This window comes from Mandrillus leucophaeus, unplaced genomic scaffold (genome assembly GCF_000951045.1).
Source record: "Mandrillus leucophaeus isolate KB7577 unplaced genomic scaffold, Mleu.le_1.0 Scaffold224, whole genome shotgun sequence".
NCBI lineage: Eukaryota > Metazoa > Chordata > Mammalia > Primates > Cercopithecidae > Mandrillus > Mandrillus leucophaeus.
In genome coordinates this window covers 1,646,063-1,671,800 of record NW_012102299.1, presented here as the reverse complement: position 1 = coordinate 1,671,800, position 25,738 = coordinate 1,646,063, and the positions used below count along the sequence as shown (strand labels likewise).

General features: G+C 38.4%; 1 protein-coding gene across 1 annotated transcript in view; it reads right to left on the bottom strand.

Annotated features, from left to right (window-relative positions):
• Positions 1–25,738, bottom strand: part of FGF12 (fibroblast growth factor 12) — a 633,659-nt gene that overhangs the window by 534,313 nt on the left and 73,608 nt on the right. The gene's annotated exons all lie outside the window — the stretch shown is intronic.

Sequence of the window (25,738 nt, the reverse complement as noted above, 5' to 3'; positions counted from 1 at the left end):
TTTGTAGAAACTTAAATTACTTAAAATTAATTAGCTAAATTAATTAATGTATATATATAAGAGGAAAATAACTGTGAAGTTTTAAAAATAATAACTGATTTTAGGTATAAGTTCACAATAGGGATGAGAATAGTTTGTTTTCTTCTTTGAGACAGAGTCTCACTCTGTTTCCCAGGGTGGAGTGCAGTGGCATGATCTCTGCTCACTGCAGCCTCTGCCCCCCAGGTTCAAGGAATTCTCCTGCCTCAGCCTCCCAAGAAGCTGGGATTACAGGCACATACCACCATACCTGGATGATTTTTGTATTTTTTGTAGAGACAGGTTTTTGTCATGTTGGCCAAGCTGGTCTTGAACTCCTGACCTCAAGTGATCCACCCGCCATGGCCTACCAAAATGCTGGGGTTACAGGTGTGAGCCACCACACCCGGCCAAGAGTAATTTTTAAAATACTATGATCTATTACTATAATCACATAATAATTCTAAGACATTCTTACAGTTTAAAAAGATGGAGCTATAATATGATTTAGAATCACTTGCCTCTGTGTTAGTGTTTAGAATGTTCTAATTTTTTTCAAGTACCTCTTTATTCATAACTCCTTTTGCTTTAGGCCAACCTGGTTGTGTTTTAAAAATCACTGTGAAATCACTGAAATCCCTACATATATACATGTACATTTTGATGCTAGAATTGATACATATATATGGTATTGCATATATCACACAGACTTACTGTTTAACTTAAGTACAACCTGGTAAAGCTTTGTTGATTTTGCTACGTCACTTTACAATACTTAATAACTTGTCATTAAACCCTGCACTATACCAGCACCTAAAAGTGCTTGACCTTAGTACGTTTTTATAATGCTTATGACTTGGCCTAACACTGTGTATACATTAATCCAGAAACCAAAGAAAACAATCGGTTATTTGACATCACTTCAACCCATAGATGGTTTAAAATCTTGCTGTAGATTTTTTTCTTTCTGTTCTTTTTTTTAAGTGTGGGGAGGGAGTTTATTGGAAGTAGAGGGCCATCCTTTTAGCATATTTTAGTGCTCTAGAGGTGGTTGCTCTTCTGAAGTTCCACGGAGAAGTCTGGATAGGATGTAGAACTGATTCTCGTTTAATTGATGGAATCATATAATCTCATGATCAGACCTTAAAGATCATTTGGTCATCAAGTCTTAATTGATGATGTCTGTATCAAAGTACACTACATATGTTGTCTCTAGCACCTCAAAGATAGAAATCAGGTGTCTCTCGCTTCAAAAATACAACCAGTTGACACTAGCTACCCGAAACACCACACTGAGGAAGATTCTGAGACTGAGACAGGGATCTGGAGGATAAATGGCATATGTGTACTTCCAACAAATATTTATAAAATAGAAATCCTTGATGTACTCAGACCTTTCTGCTCAAATACAATCATGTAATGTATAGAAACGCACCTTATAAGATATGCTATATAACTAGGAAGACACAGTGCTAGTATTAGCATTGGTACACTAGATCCAGTTCTGAATATTTGGATACTTTGATCCATAGCTACCCTGTTCTATATGGTAGCCACGAGTCAAACATTTGAAATTAAATAAAAGTTGAAATTTCTTTCCTTGGTTTTACTTCAAGTTCCACATTTTGAGGGTTCAAATGCCACATGTGGCCATTATATTAGACAGCCCAGACAGAGGACATTTCCATCGCTGCAGAAAGTTCTCTGCACAAATTTCAACAACCAATATAAACTACCACCATTTCATCATGTTGAAATCTGCACAAGTCAACTCTTAACAAATGGTTTCATGAATCTCTTCCAAGGTGTCATGCTACATCTTTACTTCTTTTCTCCTTCACGAGTCAAGGATATGATAGTGTCTGGTCCCCTGAAAATGGGTGTGGGTGCATGTGTATGTATCAGAATGGGTGCAGAGTTTGAGGAAGAGTCATAGCTATAGGCTACGCTGCCTGCTGAATCCTTCTGTGCCATGAGGTGGCCGAGCCATACTGGTCAGCAGAGGTGACTTCAGGGGACTTTTCCCTGATGACTCAGCCACTCGGGAGAGCAACAGTGATGTTATCAGAGAGGACTGTTCCAAAACGCTATACTTGTATAATACTAAATTCAAAGCAGAAATGGAAACAAGACTACAGTCAATGTGGCCAGGGTATTCAGAAAGGCCACAAGAGGAGAAGGGCAAGGGCAATGAAGAGAGTGTTACTACTGATTAGGGAGGTGGGAGAAGGGAGGTGATAGGAAGCCAAAGAGCTATGGGCCTGCACAGGATTACCTGACAAACCACCTTAGCCTCATTATCGTAGACTGTCAGCCCAGCCAAGCGAGGGATGACTGAGAACACAGCTGATAAATAGATGTTTCCTTTATTCTTCCTTTTATAGTGTCTCTCCCCCGCTCCTATTTCTTTGGATAAGGCAATGGAAATCTTGCGGAATGCTGACACTGCTTTTGGCTGGTTTTATAATGACACTTCAGTGATGCCAAGTTTCTATTGCCCTCTTCTCAGGACTCCCAGAATAGCCGTGTTCTGCACCTCTCCTCTGGCCACCGATGTGCAGGTTGCCTGGCATTTCTTTCACTGCTTTCACTCATATTTACCTTCAGCTTAAATTACAACCATAAGCTCGAGGAGGACAACATTTGTGGCATATCTGTGGCCCCTGACAGTTATTAGCATGGTGCCCCAAACATCTGTAGGCAATATGGCATTGACGTGGCACTGAGGCACTGAAGTCCGTTTGCCTGGGTTCAAATTTCACCTCTGCCACTTACCAAATGTGCCTTTCAGAAGGTAGACCTCCCTGCATTCAGCCTCATTTTCCTTCTCTGTTAAATGGGTCATAGGCTCTGTGCTAAGAGCTGTATTTTTAGGAAGTCATGTTAAAGTTTCCTCTCAAGTTCCTTTGAGAGGAAAGATTATAGGACGCCGGAACTGGAAGGGATCTTTTGAGTCACAGAGTAGAATTCTTTTCCTAAGTAATAAAAAGCTTCAGATAAAAATGTAAAAGGAAACAATATATATAAGAAGAAGAAATAATAAATGGGGGTTCTTGGGCATATAAATCTTTAATATTTGTTGGAAAGTACTTAACTGTCGGTAGAAATTTTGAAGCATCTGTTCTAAGCCTTAAATTCCAAAAAGCACAGTTTGAAAATCAAGTATAATCATCCAGTTTCACAAGAAGCCTAAAACGCAGAAAGAGAAGAAACTTGCTAAGAAGGGGAAAAGCTGAGTCTCCAAAGAGGTGGCTTGCCTCCAGGCCAGTGTTCTTTCTATTCATATCATAACATTCTGGCTGGCTTTCATGTTATTGCAAGTGAGCATTAAATGGCATGACATCTAAAAATCATAAGCCTTGCCAAAGCTACGTGTGTGTGTGTTTGTGTGTGTATATATATATGTGTGTGTGTATATGTATACATATAAATAATAGAAGAGTAACTTAGGGCCTGTCTCAAGTGGCTCTTATCCAAACTATAATATTGACCGATATAAAAGGTCAATTGCAACTATTAGTAAATTACTGAATACAACTTATTGTTCTTCTTTCCATTCGACATAGTCTTAGCATCAAAAAAATTATAAACAAGGATGAAGTTACTAAATCACTTGGTCTTAGTTGGAAAAAAGATTCTTTCTTTTGATTCTTTTTATAGCAATGATGATGTTACTTAAATACGACTAAATTGAGTAAAGCTTTAAGAGAAGGAGGCAGTATCTTTGTACTAATGACTCTGTGGGGAGGAGGGAAAGATTTCATTAAAATGTTACCTGTAGCTTCATGCACTCTGCAAACAAACTCAAATGCCAGCTTCTTTCAAAATCACTGCCATTATATCCTAATAGTAAAGCACTCAGTGGGAAATACTAGAGGAAATAATAAACAATGATAGCTCTTAGCCATTGAATAATACATTTTATCCACGGATTTGAAAGTTCTTTAGAAGCATTAACTAATTAAGTTTCACCACATGCCCACAAGGTAGGTATTAGTTCTCCGTTTTATAGATGTGCTCATTTAGTAGGAGTTACAGCCCACGTTTGTGGGAGTACTGGATGGGAAAAATCCCACTGATAGAAAATGTTTTCAGATTCACTAGGCTGTGCAGTAATAACATGGCAGTGTCCCAAATGGTACCCAGGAGGTGTTGAAGAGTTAATACACATCCAAAACACCTAATTTAACAGAAACCTCGGAACCAAGGCAAACTGAGCCCAAAAAGATGTAGAAATTCACTTCTGGTTTTCACTGCATTTAATGCTTTTGCACTACAAAGGAAACAATCAGCAAAATAAAATGAAACCTATGAATTGGGAAAAAAAATATTTTCAAACCATACATCTGATAAAGGATCAGTATCCAAGATTTATAAAGAACTCATACAATTCAATAGTAGAAAAACAAATAACCTGATTTTAAAATGGGCAGAGGACTTGAATCGACATTTCTTCAAAGAAGGCAGAAAAACGACCACTAGGTATCTAAAAAGGTGCTCAGCATCATTAATAATCAGGGAAATGTAAATCAAAACCACCTCACACCTATGAGGATGGCTATTATCAAAGAGTTAAGAGATCGCAAACATTGGCAAGGGTGTGAAGAAAACAGAACCCTTTTACACTGTTGGTGGAAATGCGGATTGGTGTAACCATTATCGAAAACAGTATGGAGATATCTAAATAAATTAAAAATAGAATTACCACAAGACCCAGCAATCCCTCCTCTGGGCATATGCCGCCAAAATGAACTCATCACCTTGTAAACACATCTGAACTGCACATTCATTGTAACATTATTCACAATAGCCAAGATATGGAAACAATCCAAGTGTCCCTCATCAACAAATGGATAAAGAAACGGTGGTATACACAGCCTGCCCTCCATGGATTCCACGTCTGTGGATTCAACTAACCACAGATGGAAAACATTTGAGACAAAAACTGCATCTGTACCGAACATGTACAGGCTTTTTTCTTGTCATTATTCCCTATATAATGCAGAAAAATAATTTTTATAAAATTTACATTGTATTAGATATTACAAGTAATGTAGATCTTATGTCAGGGACTTGAATATCTGTGGATCTGGTATTCTCGGGAGGTCCTGGAACCAAACCCCCATAGACACTAAGGTAGGACTGTTGTATATACAATGAAGTGTTATTCAGCCTTAGAAAAGAAAAAGATCCTATTTGCCACAAAACGGATAAACCTGGAGGCCAGTAAGTGAAACAGGCCAAACACAGAAAGAAAAATATTGCCTAATCTCATTTATATGTAGAATCATTTTTTTAAAAAAAGAGTGAAATATACGGAGATGAGAATAAAACAGAGGTTACCAGGGGCACAGGACAGGCATGGGGGAAGGAAATGGGGGATGTAGGTCATAGGTTGCGAGGTAGCAGATGTGGAGGGTGTGATACATGAGGACTACAGCTAATAAATGTGTGCTGCATTTGCTGAATGGGCAGATTTTAGCTGCTCTTGACATTAAAAAACAAAAAACAATGGGTAACTATGTGCGATGATGGATATGTAAATCTGAGTTGCTTTGGGAATCATGTTACTATCTATATGTATCCCATAACACTATGTTGTATATCTTAAATATGGACAATAAATTTTATTTTTAATTTAAAAAATAATAAAAGAGTAAAATAAAATAGAAGCCAAAGGCTCGCTGGGAGAATGGCTTTCACAGGCAAATTTTATATATCATATAAGTAAAGATGAACTCCAATAGAGGTAGGTTATTCAGAGCCATTAAATCACAAAATATTAGCAAAGGAAAACTCCTAAGAGGTCATAGAATGGTACCTCCGTTATTTTATAGGAGGAAAAGTGAGGTTCAGAGGATAACATGGCCTGCCCAAGTCCACACAGTCGGCCCAATCTTACATAAAATGTGTTAAAAACTTGAGTAAGTAAAGAAAAATTTTGGTTGGTAAAAGTTCATTTTTCTATATACAATTTGCTCTAAATTCATGTTTGGGAAACTGTGACCTATGGGCCAATTTTGGACTGTAGCCCATTTTTGTACAGGCTGAGAGTTAAAACACACTTTTTTTTAATGTATTTATTTATTTATTTTACTTTTTGTTTGTTTGTGTGAGACAGGGTCTTACTCTGCTGCCCAGGTTGGAGTGCAGTGTCAAGATCATGGCTCACTGCCCCCTCAATCTTCTGGGATTCAGAGATCCTCATACCTCAGCCTCCCAAATAGCTGGGACCACAGGTACATGTCACCATGTCCAGCTAGTTTGTTTTATTTTTTTTTTTGTGGAGACAGAGGCTATGTTGCCCAGGATTGTCTCAATGATCCACATGCCTCAGCCTCCCAAAATGCTGGGACTACAGTCGTGAGCCATAGTGCCTGGCCTTTCACATTTTTATACGGTTGAAAAGAAAATGTTTTTGATTAATGAAAATTATATAAAACACAAATTTCCATGCTCATAAATAAAAGGTTTTATTGAAACCCAGCTATGGTCATTTGTTTGCTTGCTGTCTATAGCAGCCTTCATGCTACAATGACAGTGAGTCGTGGCAACAGAGACCACAGCATTCAAAAGCCTAAAATATTTACTATCTGATTCTTCACAGAAAACATTTGCTCCCTCCTTCTCTGAACGTCTGTGAAGAGATGTTTAATATGTTGATGTGTTCTGCAAAGAGCTTATCTTTTGTTTATAAATTAGACACACCCAGAACTTGATTTATATCCTTCTGTGTTTTGGTTATACATCCATGGGCTTATCAAACGGTTTCATCAAGGATACCAAATGTCTGAGAATTTTTCCTAATTTCTCAACAATCGACACCTCCTTTTCAAACCATATTTATGTAAGTCTTTACTGCTTCAAAATTATTCCATTAATCTCTCCCATAAGGTGCCCATGGAAATAATTACTATTGCTGCTTTACAGAGAGGGAAACCAGGCTCCGAGAATTCAAAAGACTTTCCTAAGAGCACTGTTCAGTGAGCAAGAGATTCCTGCCCTGACCCCAGAACTCAGGTGCTCCTAAGAGAATAGCACTCCACCTGAAAGATAGAAGATAATCACAGCTGAGATTAGAAAAGCCAAAACATAATAAAGGATAATATTATAAAAACAATTATAGTCCTTTCCTGTGCATGGTTATCTCTAGAAAGATAACCAGGAAGAACTTTTGTCTCTGGCCAAAGAAGTTAGGAAAGGCTTATTATTCTTTGGTTTAAAATGTATGCCATATACATATATTACTTATTCAACAAATAAGGTTTTCAAAGGTTGTCAAACTAAGATGACCAAGTGAAAGCAACTCCCACCAGTAAGAATTGCCTCTCTCCGAGGAAAGATTTCACATAGTTCCAATGGTTCTCAAGGAAAAGAGAATTTCCAATTAAATGTTAATCGGAGGTCAGCACAGCACTTGCCATGAAATCCATTTTGATGGGCCATTTACTTGTAGCCCAAAGAAAATGATGAAGCACATCACTGCTCTTTGTCACTATGCCAGCACTAGCAGGAACCCGATGAGGAGCTTGATGGGGAGTCCTGCCCAATCCATCTGGAGTCCTACTCTTTATTTCTTTCCTTTGATTCCTTTTTACTACTAAATGCCATGACTTACAGTAAGATCAGCTATCAATTATGTTTTCTTACCAGTAGCAAATTACCTGGCTCTATATTCACAATCAATAAGTGTTTCTTCAGGGAATGATATTGCACAAAAGAGTTTTCTGCACATAGCTGGCAAGCATGATTTTTTAAAAATAATTCAGACTTAGAGTTAAAATATCAGAGAAATTCTTTACTATTCTAAGCTTCTGAAAACAGTGGGGGATCATTTAGAATGGATGGATGGATAGATAGATAGATAAATTCAGAATATATATCCATTTATCTATCTCTAGCTAGCTAGTTAGAATATCACTTATTCATCCTGGCGTGGAGAATTACAAAATTTTTTTAAAATTATGATTGGATGAACTATTACAGATCATGTAGTCCAATTGTCTTAATCAGTGAGGAAACTGCCACCAAAGGGCAGTTTGTCCAATGTGAATCTTGAAAGTAAAGATTATACATACAGTGAATGTGTCTGCAATCTGGCCCCAACCTACCATTTTAATCTTACCACCATGAGCTCTCCTTCATGCAAGTTATACTTTCTGTCCCTCATTCTACTCCCAAACCAGCCATGTTATATTACACCATTTTTCCTTGTTCTTTTAAATAATATGAATGTCCTTTCAATTTTCATATTCTGATCCTGTCCACTCTTCAAGGCTCTGCTTTCTTGAATTCTTAATGAACTTTATTAGTGTCCATTTCCAGTGGCACTTATTTTTATACATTCATCATTCTGGTTTTTACTGTTTTATATCGGTATATACATTATAAATAGTACGTATATTTTTCTTGCTAGACCACATTTTTTAAACCACAGAAAAGACTATCAAATAAGGGAAATTTTTTGGCATCTGAATTTTGGTGAAACAATAAAAATGAAAAACCAGTTGAATTCATACCGTGTGGTAAATCACCTCAATGAGTTCTCACAAAATAAATGGGTCTTAATTTATTGGAAGCTTTCTTGTTCTGAAATCACTGACGCCCTACTTGCAGAGTAAACCAAGTGACTTCAGAACTTAAAAAGCTAAAAAACCTAAAGAACCTTCTAGGATGGACTTCCAGCCTTACACATAAAACATGAAGGTCTAAAAAAGATAAAGCAACTCACCCAGCATTAAGACTTGGGTCTTCTGGCTCTTTGTGCCCCTACATCCCCATATGATCATAATGCTTTCCTAACAATTTTTTTTAGTTGGTGATGTCCACTGCTAAAATGTAAATATGTGTTTTGCTGCTTTGCTACTGTTATCATGTCCATACATTTTTAGAACAAACCACAACTTCATCAATAACTTAGTCTGAACATACCTTTGGAGTCCTGGATTCTTATATGAATTCTTTCAGATTTTCAGATCTGGCCTTCATCAAGTTGGGAGGAAGCAGAGTCCAAGTCACCCAGCCCTCTCTCCAACCACTCTAGGCTAAAACCCCTGTTGTCATATATCTGTGCACCTGTTTTCTGGACCACCTCATAAGTTTATGTTCATTTCTATTTTATTGCGTGATGGTTTCATCATGATTCACCAACAATAAAGTTAATTTTTGTTTAATCATTGATTCAACAAATGTTACCAAATGTCAGCTGCTGTCCCACACCTGGGACACTATTGTTACTTCTATTATTAAAAAGAATATGAATAAGAATTACTATTAAGTAAATACTTATTATACGTCAGGTACTCTAGTAGGCACTTTACACACATCTTCTCAGCTAAAGAGTTAAAGGTCACACCCAAGCTGTGGGACTACAAGTAAGAATCAGGATTTAAGCCCAAGTCTGCCATCATCTGAAGCCTAGGTCAGCAGAGAAGAGTTTTTGCCCTTCAAGGGCTCAGGTCTAGTGTTAGAGAGAGATCGCTGTCATGATGATTACATCCACAGGGTTCAAGCTATTATTCAGGTATGTACAGGTGTCATTGAGCGTGGTGGAAGAAATCCTAACTCTTCTAGGGTAGTTAGCCAAATCTTTGAGAAATATGTGACATTTGAGCAGAATCTTAAAAAATGACTAAAGTTTGTTAAATAGATGGGAAGAAGAGGGCTTTGTGGGTAAAGGAAACCTTATGGTGGAAAAGGGCACACAGTTTTTAAAACATAGCATATTTCGGGGACTAAAACCAGTTTGGCATGACTGGAACATGGCTCCTGCTGAAGCCGAAGAAGCTTGGGGCTTGCAGGCCAAGTAATGAAGTTGGGACCTCACCTGTAAGAAATAATCCCTAAAGGCTTTGAAGCAAAGCAGTTGACGTGGTCAACTATTAGATTGAGAAAGCTCACAGCGGTGTGAGGTATGAATTAAATAAGACGGGGGTGGGGTGAGGCGAGTTAGGAGGATATCATAACAGCACGACAGAGAGAAAAGAAGTAATTAAAGTAAGATAGTGACGGTGGAAATAAAAACATATTAAAGAAATGTTTAGGACACTTAATCAACTGTACCTTATGACCAGTTCGATATTAATAGCTGAAGAAAGAAAAGAATTTAAGATGATGCTCAGATTTCTGGCTTAGGTAGTAAGAAGAATTTTCATTCCACTAAACAGGGCAGGTAGAAGCAAAGTTGGTGAAGAAAGATAACGAGTCCAGTTTCAGAACTGCTGACTCGGTGTACATGTGGAACATTCAGATAGAGGTGTCCAGATGACAGCCCATACCAGAGGGGAGCATCAGATATGTCTAGGAGAGAGATTCTAAGTAGGCAGTCATCAGAGTACAGTGGTAATTAAAGTCAATGTTTGTTCTAAAAATATTTACTGAATGCCTATTCTGTGCCAGAAGCTGTTTTAGATGCTGAGGATACAGCAGTTGACAAAACAGGTTAAAAAAAAAAAAAAAAAGTATAGCCTTCTTGGAGCCAACGTTCTAGTACAAACAAATCCACGATAACAAATTTAAGTTAAGGAAAGATGTAGAGTGCTATTAAAAAGGAATAGCAGGGGCCATGTAATCTAGACTGAGTTGGGGAGTAGGAGATGGTCAGAGCCTCTCTGAAATATGGGCATTTAAACTGAAGCGAAAGTCTGGTAAAGGGTTGGCTAAGTAAAAGTCACCCCAAGTGGGAACAGCACATGTGAAGTCCCTAAATTTAGAAAGAGTTAATTTTGTATTCAAGATACTGAAAAAGGTCAGTGTGGTTGAGACATCTCACATGTACCCAGGATGAGAGGTAGAAAGGGGTGAGTTCAAACAGATTTATTTATGCAGAGAAAATGTATAGCTTGAGACACAATATAAATCAATCAATCAATCAATCAATCAATCATCAGAGTGTGGAATACAGGAAGTCAATGTTTAATAAAAGAGGCAGGGGAAGTAAAGCCTACAAAAGAAACCTAGATTTTGACCATTTCCATCACAGTATGGTATCTACTAATGGGCCCCTTTCTCCTAATTAATATAAATATACGAGTCATTATATATGACTAATTTATCCACCAGAAATGTTCTCGTCCGGGGAGTAGGAAGAGGAATCCACAAAACACTTCGATGAAACTAAAGAACTTATGGAATGAATAAAAAAATGTGAGATACCCATACAAGAGAATTCTGTTCAGGCATACAAAGGAATGAAACACTCATACATACTACAAGAATGACCCTTGAAAGCACTACGTTCAGTTAAAGAAGCTAGATTCAAAAGACCACATATTGTATGATTCCAATAATAAGAAATGTTCATAGTAGGCAAATCCTTAGACACAGCATAGATTAACAGCGGCCAGGCGCTGGGGAGACGGGAAAATGGGGAATCACTGCTGAATGGGTACAGGTTCTCTTTGGCAGTGCTGAAAGTGTTCTGGAACTTGATAATGGTGGGAGATGCACAACTCTATGAATATACTGAAAACCACTAAGTTGTATACTTTAAATGGGTAAACTTTATGCTATGTAAATTGTATATCAATAAATATTTTTTTTAATGTCCTGGGATACCTCCTTGCATCCTGTTAGTGTCAATACATGACACACTAACATACAGATAGATCTAGAGAGTTTGCTTACATTGGATTATACCAGAATTAATTTTGAAAACTGATATTGTCTTTAACGAGTTGTGGCTCAATGAGTTATGTCTGTATTGAACAATGAACTTTGGAAATTCAGTTTCATAAGATTAATTTTTTACCTGGAGAGAAACTGAAAAGGCTTTCGGTAATCCATCACAGATACAGGAAGATGACAAGATCCATGTGTCTTATGAAATGTTGCCACTCGCTACCTTATAAAAGTACAATTAGGAAGTCTCATCCTTCGTGCTGAATGATAAGACTGATCAAAAATGAGGCAGAGTTATAACACACTGGGGTTTTAATGAGGTTTTGGGGTCTATCTCACATAAAATATTCATCAAGGAACCAGAAGGGGTGTTTTGCACACCATTTATTCTTCCAGCACTAACCTAAGAGTTCATTTCATTAAGAAGACAGAGAGAGGGGTTAAATTCATCCAACATTCTGAAGACTGCTTTGTGCTCCAAAATTTACATGAAATATGAAGGATGAGAAACGGCATTAAAAGGGAGCAACAGAAACATAGAAGGAAAAAATACTTTTTAAACAATACTTACAGAAAGTAGAATAAATTACCTGTGAGGTAAGGCTTTCCATTGAGTAACAACTAAATACAAACTGAAATGGAAGTATGGGGTCAGAAGCCAGTTAGGGAGTTCACCAAACTCGGAGCTGATTAATCTCCAATATGGATTCTCAAATAAATCGAGGAGCTCATTCTTGGAATTATTTCAAGTCATTCTTGGAATTATTTCAAGTCATTCTTATCTTTGAGGCGTAGAGTAGATGTTGATGAGTGTGGAGGAAGGGAAATTGCGATCTTAAGAGGTCATTCTATCATGTTAAAAATCAACACAAGCAGGGTGTCAAAAGTTGAAGGCTTTTGGCCAGGTGCGGTGGCTCACGCCTGTAATCCCAGCACTTTGGGAGGTCAAGGTGGGCGGATCACAAGGTCAAGAGATCAAGACCATCCTGGCCAATATGGTGAAACCTTGTCTCTACTAAAAATACAAAAATTAGCCGGGCATGGTGGTGTGTGCCTGTAATCCCAGCTACTCGGGAGGCTGACGCAGGATAATCGCTTGAACTCAGGAGGCAGAGGTTGCAGTGAGCCAAGATGGTGCCACTGCACTCCAGCCTGGTGACAGAGCAAGACTCCGTCTCCAAAAAAAAAAAAAAAAAAAAAAAAATAGTTGAATTTTGAGTCACCCTATCTAATTGCAGTTATCTTAGCTCTCAAATCAGTATATCTATAAGTAGCCATCATATGATTTAACTGATAGTGTCCCAGACAGTGAAAAATTCCTAACTGTGATTTCACCTATCCCTCATCCAACAATAGAGGACTGATCCCCACAGCCAAACCTCAGCCACTGCAGACCATTGTAAGCACTTGTAATAAGTAGAGTGACCCCAGTGGTAATGTCTGTTCAATGGGTGGGGAGAGACAGGCCCTCCCAAAGTGCAGTAAATCTCATTATTCATTTACTTCTCCGTAAGAGTTCTGTTGCTTAACTAATGACTGTTTTAATTCTTAATTCATAGGATACCTTGATAATCTAGTTTTCTTCTTATTATTATAACTTTGAGTTGTAATAAACATCCCGAGTGTTCTGTTATTAAAATTATACTGAAATATCATTTTAATTATTTCTTTTTATTTATTATTTTTTAATAGAGTCTCACCCTGTCTTCCAGGATGGAGTACAGTGGTGCCATCTCGGCTCACTGCAACCTCTGCCTCCCGGTTCCAGCAATCCTCCCACCTCACCTTCCTAAGTAGGAGTGCGGAATTATAGGCGTGCACCATCACATGCCTGGCTAATTTTTTTTTATTTTTTATGGAGATAGGGTTTCACCAGGTTAGCCAAACTGGTCTCAAACCCCTGACCTCAAGTGATCTGCTCACCCCTTCCTCCCAACGTGCTGGTATTACAGGCGTGAGCCACCACACCTGGGCTTTTATTTTAACATTTTAACTTATGAATTATTTTCATACAAGATAATAGTCTTTTTTATATGCAGCTTAAGTTTATTCTCATATTTTTCTTACTAGCGGCTTCAGGAGAAAAAGCTGATTCTGAAGGAAATTTATTTCCTTTGATAACTTGGCAACATGCAAACCTGTTCCCTCTCTCACAGACTTCATGTAGGAAACAGTCTTTCACTTTGTTGCAGACTGTAGGGAAGAAGAACCAAAGAGAGTCATGGGGGAAGCCACACAGACAGCAAAATACCCTCTTTAAGTGTACATCTGATCATGTCACCTGTCTCTAAAATTGCACATACTCCCAACTCCTTTTTGCCTGCAGAATACTTTAAACATTTTAATGGGCCTTCAAAGGCCTTCCAGGAACTTGTCCCTACCTCCTTTTTCAACCTCAGTTTCTACTACCAACCTACACAAATTCTGCATTTCAGAGATGTCTACCGACTTACAACCACTTGAATATGCCATACTGTTTCACATCTCCATGCCTTTGCACCTGCTATTTCCACTACTGGAACTGCCATCCTTTTCCTAGTTTCCACTTTTGATAAACTCCTACTCATTCTGAAAGACAGCTCCCATCTGTATGAGCTTCCCTGAGCCACCCAAACAACTACCCACTCCCTTGTACTTGTGCCAACCTTATACCTATTATTTATCTCATTGTTGAGTTTATTATACCTCACTGTCATAATTTGTCCTTAAATACATTTTTAGTCAGTCTATAAGTTTCTTCCAAACGAGACCTGTGTATTTTTCAACTTCATATTATTACCAATTAGCACAGTTCCTGGCACACAAAGATGTTCCATAAAAGTTTCTGAATAAATCTAAAGTATTCATGACCTAAAGAATGAAACATCATCTCTTAAAGAGCAACTTTCAAAAATATAAAATAAAATAATCTCATGTATTAATGTATGTCCACTAGGACAATTATGACTTTAAATATTCTGTCCTATCATCCAACAAGATATCTTGATATTTTTACTTAAAAAATATGAATAACATGAACATGAAAAGTGTATAATGGGTTTCATTGACCAAAATTTAATTCTAAACAGTAAGTAAGATTTTAAGTTAAATATATTTCTGTCCTAATGTTTCTCTCCTAGATATTGATTATCTAGACACCAAAAAATAGTTTAAGATAAAATCTGTACATCTATGTCCTTTGTATTCATAGGCACAGACATCTACTAGGAAGCTAAATGTGTAAATTCAGGTGAATTTTCAAAACACACAAAACATTCTAATTACTTGGGTCAATGGGTTGATAGAAACCTTAGTCCCAGGACTGACGAGCAAACAGAACATTGACCTCCTCAGACCAATTGACATTTGTTGCAGCCTTCAGGGTGGGATCTTCAGGTGGGGTGAACTGGGTACCAACCAGCCATATGAACCTGGGCAGGGGACTTCTTTCTGAACTGCAGCTCTTCTTCTGTAAAATTAGGGGCCTAGATGATATTCCTTAGAGTCTTCCAGGTCTCACACCCTGTCAAGCTATGGGTTGTTTCAAGTTATAATAAATGATGAAGGAGGCTAAGTGATATTACTGGTATATGGCAAATAAGAGGCCTGCTTCTCAATTCAACAATCTCATTTTCCCTCCTCACCTTTGAAGACAAAAAATAAAAAATAAAACAAATTAAAAACAAAAGTAAGATGGTTTTCTTACATGCAACACATTTAATATGAGTGGACAAATAAAACATTTATTCTAGTTCATTATAGAAAATATATTGAAACCACTGTCACTTTGGGTCATTGTAGATGTGCATACTTTTGTTATACGTGGAAACATCAAGCAACTAACATATTCATATTTATATAGGATTTACAGTTTTCCAAAGCACTCATGTATCATGCCTTGTTTAATTTTTGAAACATCGCTGAGAGTTAGAACCCTTTGATTTAGACAGAGGATGGGACAGAAAGGTTCAGTGTACTGCATGAGGTCCAGCAACTAATAAATGTAGAGCTAAGATTCAATTGTCAGTCTCTAGATTCAATTCAGCTTCATTCTGTATCAATGCAACCCCTCCCTCCAGTCATATTATTCATGCAGAGGATGTTGCTAAGTGAGACAAGAAGAGATTGGAAGGCTCATTAATTTATTCAAAAACTATTTGCCAGGCACCTACTCTATGCCAGACACTCTGCTAGATGCCAGAGAATATCAAACCTCACACGCTCCCTGCCCTTCTGGACATCCAGCTCTTACACCTCCAGGAGAGGTTAAAGTGGATAAAATGAATTGTATGCCATGGGCACATGTTACAAGTGGGACATAAAGATATAAGCAAGGAACTATGGGAGCCCATTGAACAATTCATTGTGTTCATGCAAATCAGAGACAGCCTCTGGCTTTTAGCGAGGCCTCGAAGAGGGAGAAGTATTTCAATAGGTGAACACCGGAAGGGAAGGCATGCCAACATGGAAAGAAGAGCAGGAATGACAGCCCAGATGGATGAGAGTGCACAGCTCACCTAGGAAGGTAGTTCTTTTGGCCTGTATGGCAGGAGGAAGACTGAGTGGGATTGTTTTGTTCAGAGAAAGCCAGACCAGCCCTGAGGCAGCAAAGTAGAATATCCTCTCTATGTTTTTCATTCTCCAAGCTTTGCCACAGAGGATGTTGACTTGCTCTTGGCTTCAGACTATCCTTAAGAATGGTTCTCAAAGTGTGGTACTCAAATCAACAGCATTGGTATTATCTGGTAACTTGTGAGAAATGCAAATTCTCTGGCTAATCTCACAAATTTACCAAATCATAAACTGAGGGTGGGGCCCAGAAATCTGTGTTTTAGCAAGTGCTCCAGGTGATTGTGATACTCACTCAAATTTGAGAATCACTGCTTTAAAGGACTTCTGCCCATTTGAATATCCTTATATCAAAAGACATCATTTCTAACCCAGAATTACCAACACGCTCCTGAAATCTACAGGCTAATGTTATGTGCATGTAGGGGGCAGGGAAGCTTGCAAGATGGACTCTTTGGGAAAAAACTAGGAATTTATGCTGAGGTGGTGAGTCATCACTTTTTAGGGCTACTTGAAAGGGAGACTTAAGCACCCATTGTTAATTTGAGTGGATGCCAGCTGTGGCCCTACTCTCCTTGGAATAAACTTTTGTTGAGACACAGAACTTACTGTTAGTCTTCTGTAACATCATATTTCGAATGGTGCACAAATAGAAATTGTGAAATGCTCTTTATGGAACACCCATGTCATATTTAAGCACGACAATTACAGAAGAGACGGTGGGCATATCCATTTCTCTACAGTCTTTGGGTTTGGCTTAAAACTGGTTGTAATTCAGTGTGATAAACGATCACCAAGCTCTCTTTATGTCATCACTATGACTAGGCTGGGAGTGGTGACGGGAAATAAGTCACAGCTCTTGTTTTTGGGGCATTCAGTCCATTTCTTCAGAACAATCTAAAAATCTTCTCACTTTTCCCCAGTAATCCCCAGGAGTTTCTCTGGTCCCTACATTTTGGTTTCTTCCTGGAATACTCAGCCAGCCTTGCTTTCTGTGCCCATCAAAATCTGTCAAAGTCATGCTCCAATGCCACCAGTTTTCCTCAACTAGATACGATCTCCTTTTAGACCATGCAGGCCAAATAATTATTTTTCTTTCACAGAGTTCTGTAGCCTTCTAAGAATGCAGTACAGATCTATAATATTAAAAATATTCTAATTAGTTCCTGTATGTCCTGCATGAAAACATGGAAGCAAATAATTTCTAATTAAAAAATACAACAGATCAAATTTTCATTAAATCAAAATAAATAAATAAAACTCTTTCAATATAGATTCCTCATTTTAGGCTTTTTTTTTTTTTTTTTTTTTTTTGAGATGGAATCATGCTCTATCACCCAGGCTGGAGTACAGTGGTGCTATCTCAGCTCACTGCAACCTCCGCCTCCCTGGTTCAAGTGATTCTCCTGCCTCAGCCTCCTGAGCAGCTGGGATTACAGGTGCATGCCACCATGCATGGCTAATTTTTGTGTATAAGTGTATTTTTTAGTAGAGATGGGGTTTCACCATGTTGTCCAGGCTGGTCTAGAACTCCTGACTCAGTTGATCCACCTGCCTTGGCCTCCCAAAATGCTGGGATTACAGGTGTGAGCCACAGCACCTGGCCTCATTTTAGGCTTCTTAAGGTGAGGGTGCCACTCAGACTTTACAAATATTTAATGTTGCCTAACAAATATGTGAAGGATTTCAGGATTTTGCCATTGTATAAACAAATAAATAATAAAAATACTTAAGAATTTTAGGCTTGGAAGTAGGCACAAAGGAAGCTAGTGTTTTGTGGAAGTTTGGAGGGCAAGTAGGAGGACTGGGAATAAACTATAGGTTATCTGGCTGTGCTTCCTAGGTCCTTCCTAATTAGCATTAATGGGTAATACGTAGTTGCAGTGTCACACAGGACAGCAGAATTTTTTTGAGATAATTGATTGCTACTAGAAATTTTTGAGAAACATAGTTTATCTGTTGCCAAGAATGGCTAAAATCTGATCTGGATCTAAATGATAAATAAATAAACAAATAATCTCCATATCAGCAACCCAATAGCATTTTGAATTTACATATGATTTTCTACATGATATTTTATTTACACCTAACAATAGCTCTGTCCTACACTGGTATCTTGCCACAGATGGGCATTCAACTTATCTTTAAAAAGGGACGAAACAAAGGATAGCCGAGGTAAGGATTAGTCCCATTTTACAGATGAAAAGCAGAGGCTTACAGCGATTGAGGAAAAGTGACAGAGTCAAAAATGTTCAACGTGAAGCAGAATGCAGGCTTCTTGAACATAGTCCGTTCCTTTCCCCACACCACGCTGCATCACAGTTTGACAGACCTGGGTACCACTCCTTCCCTTACATGGAGAAACTGCTTATGGTTTTCATATATTCGAGAGGAAGAGTGTCCTCATGATATTCTCTGATAAACGCTAGCTATGTATAGAAACCCATAGCTAATCAGCCACTTCTGACAGATCGGTGTGAAAGAAAAAAAAATAGTCCACTGGATTGATGGACCACATTTTTTACTTTTACTTTTCAGAGGAATGTGACAGTTTCCCCCTCATTCCTTAGGGCAATGATAAAGAATCCTTCCAACTCTGTACTTAAGCACAAGGAACAAATGTTAGGAGTAATAACTCAATATTAACATAGTAAATTTTGCTGTATAGATTATGAAAAATCTTCTTAAAGTCCTATTTTGTATATGGTATATATAATATCGATGACATAAATTCCACTTAAAACTCTCTGTGTGCAGAGACATCTGCTGCCTGGCCAATATCTATTCTCACTTCCTCCTTATTAACACAATCTCTATATTGTTGATAGCAACAATGTGCCCAGCTACATATCCTAGCCGCTCTTGTAGATAGGTGTTAAAATTTAAACAATTTTAAGAGGAACTTCAGAGAAGCAGAAAGCATTCCATTGACAGGCCTTTCTTTTTTTCTACATCTCTATTTCTAAAACTCAGATGTGATGGAGCTGCAATAGACAGGCATCTTTCGACCATGGCTTGACCTTGAGGATGGAAGCTACAGAATAGGAATGCAGAACAGAAGGACTGAGAACAACTGAGAGGCTGGTGAAATCACAACATCACCATACCAGCCTCTTAACTTCTACGTCAAGAGAAAATTAATTCTATTTAGTTTACAAGTATTACTTAGATTTCTGTTACTAGTTGATCAATTCAATCACAACTGATGAGTCCTCCAAAATAAAAGTAAACTAAAGAGCTAGAAAATTTTGATTTGACTATATTTTGAAATTAAAGAGTGACTGAGTAATAGATGGACCAGTGTCCCGTGCTAATATGGGCTAGAAAAAGATGATGATTTTCCCTAAATAAGGCAACCAGAAATGGAACGTTATCAGGAGTCTGAGTCATGCCAGAAAGAAGATGATGATGTTTGCAAACCTGCATAGTGATGCAATAGAGATGGGGGAACGAGGAGAGGTGAATATAAGCATGATGAGTTTAGAGCAAAAGGTCAGTGAAGCCACAGGAAAAGAAGCTGTCTGGGACCGCAGGGGAAGAAGAACTAGCCCCCCAGACACGTGGGCCAGGAAAAGAAACGTTACACGCCAGAAAAGAAATTCCCTCGTCCAGGAGGTTCAGGAAAAAAAAAATGATTTTCCTTGCAGTACCTGGCACAGGACTTTTTAGAAGGGTATGCACTCAATAAATGTATGTTAATTGATGTACAGCCATTCAAAAAAATCAGTGACGGAAGCTCACCTGGGAAGACTTAGTCTCAAAATACGGGATAAAACACACTGTTTCATCCCAATCCTTTCTTACTCTCCTTTCACTGTCACTAAACAACACCTAAATTATAAGGTGAAAAGACACACAAACACACACAGAAACAGAAAGAGAGAGAGAGAGAGAGAGAGAATTATAGTAAAGCAGATGCACGTAGTCAAAGCCTCATAGCACAAAGGAATGAGAATTTAAACACACTCAGCATTAACCTGTGACCACTGTTTAAAACCTCATGCTCCACATGCACACATTTGTTTCTCTAGTGCAGTGGTTCTCAGCCGGGGTGATCTGGCCCCCAGGGACATTGAGCAATGCCTATATCTCTGATTGTTATAACTGGGGTGGGAGGAGGGGTGCTACTGGCATCCGGTGGGCAGAGGCCAGGGATGCTGTTAACCAACCATCCTGCGATGCACAGGACAGCCTCCCACTTCCAAACCAAAGACTCACGCCATCCATATCTAGTAACAATGCCAGCTACTTCAAGATTATGGCATACTCTCTCCAATGTTGACAGTCTTTTAGTTCATGTAATATTTGTCAGAGTACCCAACAAGAAAACACCTAGCAGTGTAGGCTCATGAAAATGTAACGTGCGCTCTGTAATTCTTGGCACGACCCAGCTTCCAATGTATTTTTTGTTCACAGGAAGCTTGAAATGCATAATAGCCACAATTATTAAATGTACACTAATTGGCAAGTACAATGTGAAAAACTTCACAAGATAAATCTTACTGAATCTACAGAACATTACTGAGGGATAGGTATTAGTATAAAGTCCCACAGTCAAGGTCACAGCACTTATAAATAACAGAGGATCCCAGTACATATCAACAATGGGAAGGTTAATATGTAATCATAGAATGGTTGCTATTCTGGATATCTATGTTCTCTGGTGAGTGGAGGCTTTTTTTTCCCTTATGTTCATAAAGACAATAACTTGCACAGAATGCTTCCTGAAATGTACTGTGCATTTCTGAACTTTATTTGATATACCATATTGAACATAATTTAATCTTCCCTTAACATGCCAGGGTGGTTATGATGAATATCCACATTGTCCTGTATTAGAGCAAATGAAATATTCAGGGCTTCCGGTCACTTCACTAGATAGTCCCAATGCTTTTAGAGTTTTTCTGTCTGATTTTTATCATTTTTCTTTGTCTGCCTTTCCTGGCAGAGTTGGAACTGTGTCTTTTTAACTACAGCTACTCTGCCTACATTCAGATGCTTCCAGTCTTCTGTGGGATTAAAAAGAGAGAGAGAGAAAGAGAGAGAACTATTAATAATAATAAAAAAGAACTATTAGAACTGTAAAATAAGCTCCTAAAAGAACCTCCCATAGCGTAGGGGGAGAGGGGAGGGAGGTAAGAAGGAAGAAGAGCTGAGACTATATAAGCTTCTGGGTATCAATTTTATCCACACCAAATTCCTTTTGGCTTTATTTCTTGGTTTACAACTGAGTTCCAACTACCTGAATTTGTTAAATCTATGAGATTCCGACTCATGTGGTTTTAAAATACAGGTAGTAGACATTTTAACCATCATAATTTTTAAAATCCTACATTTCGCTATACTATATTGAGATCTTATATTATGCATCTACCAAGCTCTGCATGTCCACTGACACTTAAACCCAAATTTATCAGTAAAACCACATTTCCTAGACATTTCCAAACAACAATTTTAGTTTTCAAACATGCAGCTCCCATTTTTAATTGCAGAAAAGATCAAAACCCTAATAAAATGTTCAGAAGTAATAAATGTGGCAAGATAATATGAAGTTTTAAAGACTTTTTTGCTCTGGGCTAAACTATATTTCGCAATGAGGCCCACGAGACCATTTGAGGTTTTTTTTTTTTCTTTTTTCACTCTATCATTGCTCCTTTGGAAAAAAGAAAGGACCTTTATCAGTACTTTGCAATTGCAGATACAAAACAGTGCACTGACAGAGATGCTGTGAAGTTTAACTGGGACAAAATACAATAGGACACATCAGTGATTCTTGAAAAATCACAGAAAAACCATGATAAATGTGCTACATAATCAATCAGTCCACTGTTTAAAAGATCACATTTAAACAGATTTTCTATATAGTTTTACATAAACAAAATAGGTGGTAAACTGGACCCATGCCTCAGCAGGCTGAAAGCTGACACTGAACCTGCCAGTGGTCAGGTACTCAGAACTTGGCATATCAGAGTGCTGCACTGCTTCTGTAGCTCACCACTTCCCTCTTTAACTCAAGATCAGCTGCTGGCTTGTGAGAACGTTCCCTTGGGTACCTAAATGCTGCTACCAGCAGTTTCATTACATTCTGCCACGACTTTGTGAAGCTGAGCAAGCTGCAGCCTCTGCACGAAGATCATCATGGAGAGCAGAGCAATGCAGAGTTTGGAGCATGCTAACTAGTAAATGAAGTTTTAGGGTACATTAGCTTTACCTAGAAAGCAGGGCACTTGACTTATTTTGAAATAATGGGTTAGCGTGAGAAGAGTTAAAAATTCTGCTTTTCTTTTCAATCATAGTTTTGCGTCACTTAGGTTTTCAATGAAAATAATTTATTTGTCCAGTGCAATAATTAGTACGAAATTACCATTGCAGTTAAGATTTTTAAAAAACCTCATTCACTACATATCAAAATAGTTATCCCATTAGAAGCTGAAGACACAGTGCCTGAAAAGGTGACTGAGTTTTTCTCTAGAAATTTTGCAGGCTTTTCATTTGCTCTAAAAAAACAAAAACAAAAACAAAAACATAATTTGATATATTCTAGAAACCCAGGTGCCAGGCCCTTTGCAAAGTACACAGGATTCAAAGGTAAGCCGTACACGGCCCCTGCCTTCCAGGGCTTAGTGGTCCGGCCAGGCCACCGAGCTGCTTCCCTATGTGACTTGAGTGGATCACGGGACAGGACAAATCAGGCTTGAAAGTCATCCTAAAACTGATGGTTTCAGTTGCTGATGCGAGGTTTCCACGGATAGGAAACCATGAGCTTAAAAATGGACATCATCTATTCTAAAAGGATCCCAGAAAATTATAACTACCGAGGGTAAGTTTGTAGCAATACATTAGTGTGACATCATACAAATAAAGTGTTGATACATCATATGGCATTTCACATTTTTTCTCCCGACATCCTGTTAAAATACACAAAAACCAAAAATATGAGCTGACATCACTATAGCAATGAAAAGTAAATTAATAATATCTAACAACAGTTTTTCAGTACCCAGGAGAAATCAATACTCATCTGTGTAAGATGAGCATGCGGCCTCATCCCCAGCTGATGTGTATATACAGGGCTAGAAAAGTAGCAGAAGCCATCAGTCACTCCCAGTGTGTAGCTGCCTCTCAAACCTGCAGAAATCAGAAATCTTACATCCCCCTTCCCACATATATTACAATAAGAAAATACAATAAGGAAATGGTTAACTAAGCCATCTAGGATGATTTTCTCTCTCCCGTGACATCTGCTTTTTCCCTAAAGCAGCATTAGTGGATTACCCTTATAGAAGAAGTTGAAGACTGTAATGCCCAGTGGTACATAAATTCCAAGTAGGACGTAATGTAAAGCTGGTGAGTGGCTACTGGTGAAGGTAGGAAGAGCTCTGACCATTGTATACTCTCTTTTTGGAAAAGTAAGAACTAGAAAAATTTCAGCTTACAGGGGGTGAAAAGTTATCTTCAGAAACAAAGAAGTATCTTCTACATTGCAAGCAGAAGATACTTCCTTATTTAGGCAGAGCCATACTAATAGACCGCCTAAAAACTAGCGAAGAGCTTTGTACAAACCTATTACACTCTCATGGGAAGTACTGGGGAATAACGGAAAACAGAAGCCTCACTTTTGGAAAACTGCAGGGTTGGATTCATGCTCAAGGAAAAGTAAACATTTGGGGGTGGGGGTGGGGCACAAAAACAGCGTAGGTTGGACCCATGCTATAAAATTGAAATAAGGGCCGGGCGCGGGGGCTCACGCCTGTAATCCCAAAACTTTGGGAGGCCGAGGTGGGCGGATCACGAAGTCAGGAGATCGAGACCAACCTGGCTAACACGGTGAAACCCCGTCTCTACTAAAAATACAAAAAAATTAGCCGGGTGTGGTGACGGCGCCTGTAGTCTCAGCTACTCGGGAGGCTGAGGCAGGAGAATGGCAGGAACCCGGGAGGCGGAGTCGAGATCGCGCCACTGCACTCCAGCCTGGGCGGCAGAGCGAGACTCCGCCTCAAAAAAAAAAAAATAAAAATAAAAATTGAAGTAAGGAAAAGTTGTTCGGAAAGTGCAGAAGAAAACCCTAGTTCTTTAAAAATAATAATAATAATAATGTAATATCAAGAAAAAACTGGGAATGTCTGTTCTAGGCTGTCAAGTAAATATATGAAATAGTACACTTGTTAAGGTTAGGGATGATGATAAATGATGAGACAAAAAGACAATTTATGGAAATATAGTCTAAAATTATTAAGGGACCTGGCTGAGAAAAGCAAGGTAACAATAGCCAAATTAATCCTACATTGGAATTGGAAAAGAACAAAACTGGCACTATAAAAAAATTAAATCGGCTGGACACTGTGGCTCATGCCTGTAATTCCAGCCCTTTGGGAAGCCAAGGCGAGCAGATCACCTGAGGTCAGGAGTTCGAGTCCAGCCTGACCAACATGGTGAAACCTCGTTTCTACTAAAAATACAAAAATTAGCTGGGCATGGTGGCATGAGCCTGTAATCCCAGCTACTTGGGAGGCTGAGGCAGGAGAATAGATTGAACTTGGTGACAGAGGTTGCAGTGAGCTGAGATCTCGCCACTGCACTCCAGCGTGGGTAACAGAGTGAGACTCGGTCTCAAAAAAAATTAAATCATGGATGTAAAGAGGAAATTCTCCCAAGAATCAGAAAAGGTGAAAGATATGAAAGAGAAGATAATAAAAATAGTACAGACTGGAGATTTATCTTTACAAGTAATTTTTATCCTTAAGAACAAATCTTAAATAGTGAAATAGAAATAATAATCAAGAAAATATTTCCTAAGCTGAAGACTGAGCAGAGTCTGAGATTACCATGTTCCAAACAAAATGTAATCAATCTAGCAAATAAAAATGACTGACGTGTCAAGGTTCAACCTTCTGCTATCCAAAACCAATGAGAGCCAGCTCTGGTAAATTCCCTGGGGCCTCTGGATTCAAGACAAACAGACCCAGTTCAAATCGTAGCTTTACTACTTAAGAGCTGCATAATATGGGCAAGTGACAATATCACGCTTGCCATGAAATTCTACTTCAAGAAGCTTTATCACCTCAACACATCCCACTCCCTAATGAAAAAACCCTTTCACTGATCTGCTACTGCATCTGACTCAGCCTGAGTGGGCTTCCTTATTCCTCACTCCGTATTCCACAGTCTCCATTCACCAGGGCATGTCCAAAAGGAAGGGTGAACGACAAGAAAAGGAAAGGTCAGAGAAAGAAGGAAGCAGCCGCAAGGTCATTCTCCCTGGAGTAATAGCAACTGCCTTCAAAAGAGAGTCCCAGCTAACCTTTAATAAAATACCTCAAATGATATGTTATTCATCCTCCAGAGGCAATATCCTTGTCTTCTTGTAAAGGCAGGTTTGCTTTGGTAGCTGAACACTTCCTGTATTAGCTTATTTCCACCATTCATTTTCATTACCAATTCATTTTCATAAATCTTAATCGTTGCAAAATCCAAATAAATAGTCTCCAATAACTTCAATAAGCATATTAGCCATCTCATTGATTCAACCTCTAAAATGATCTTTCCCAGGGAT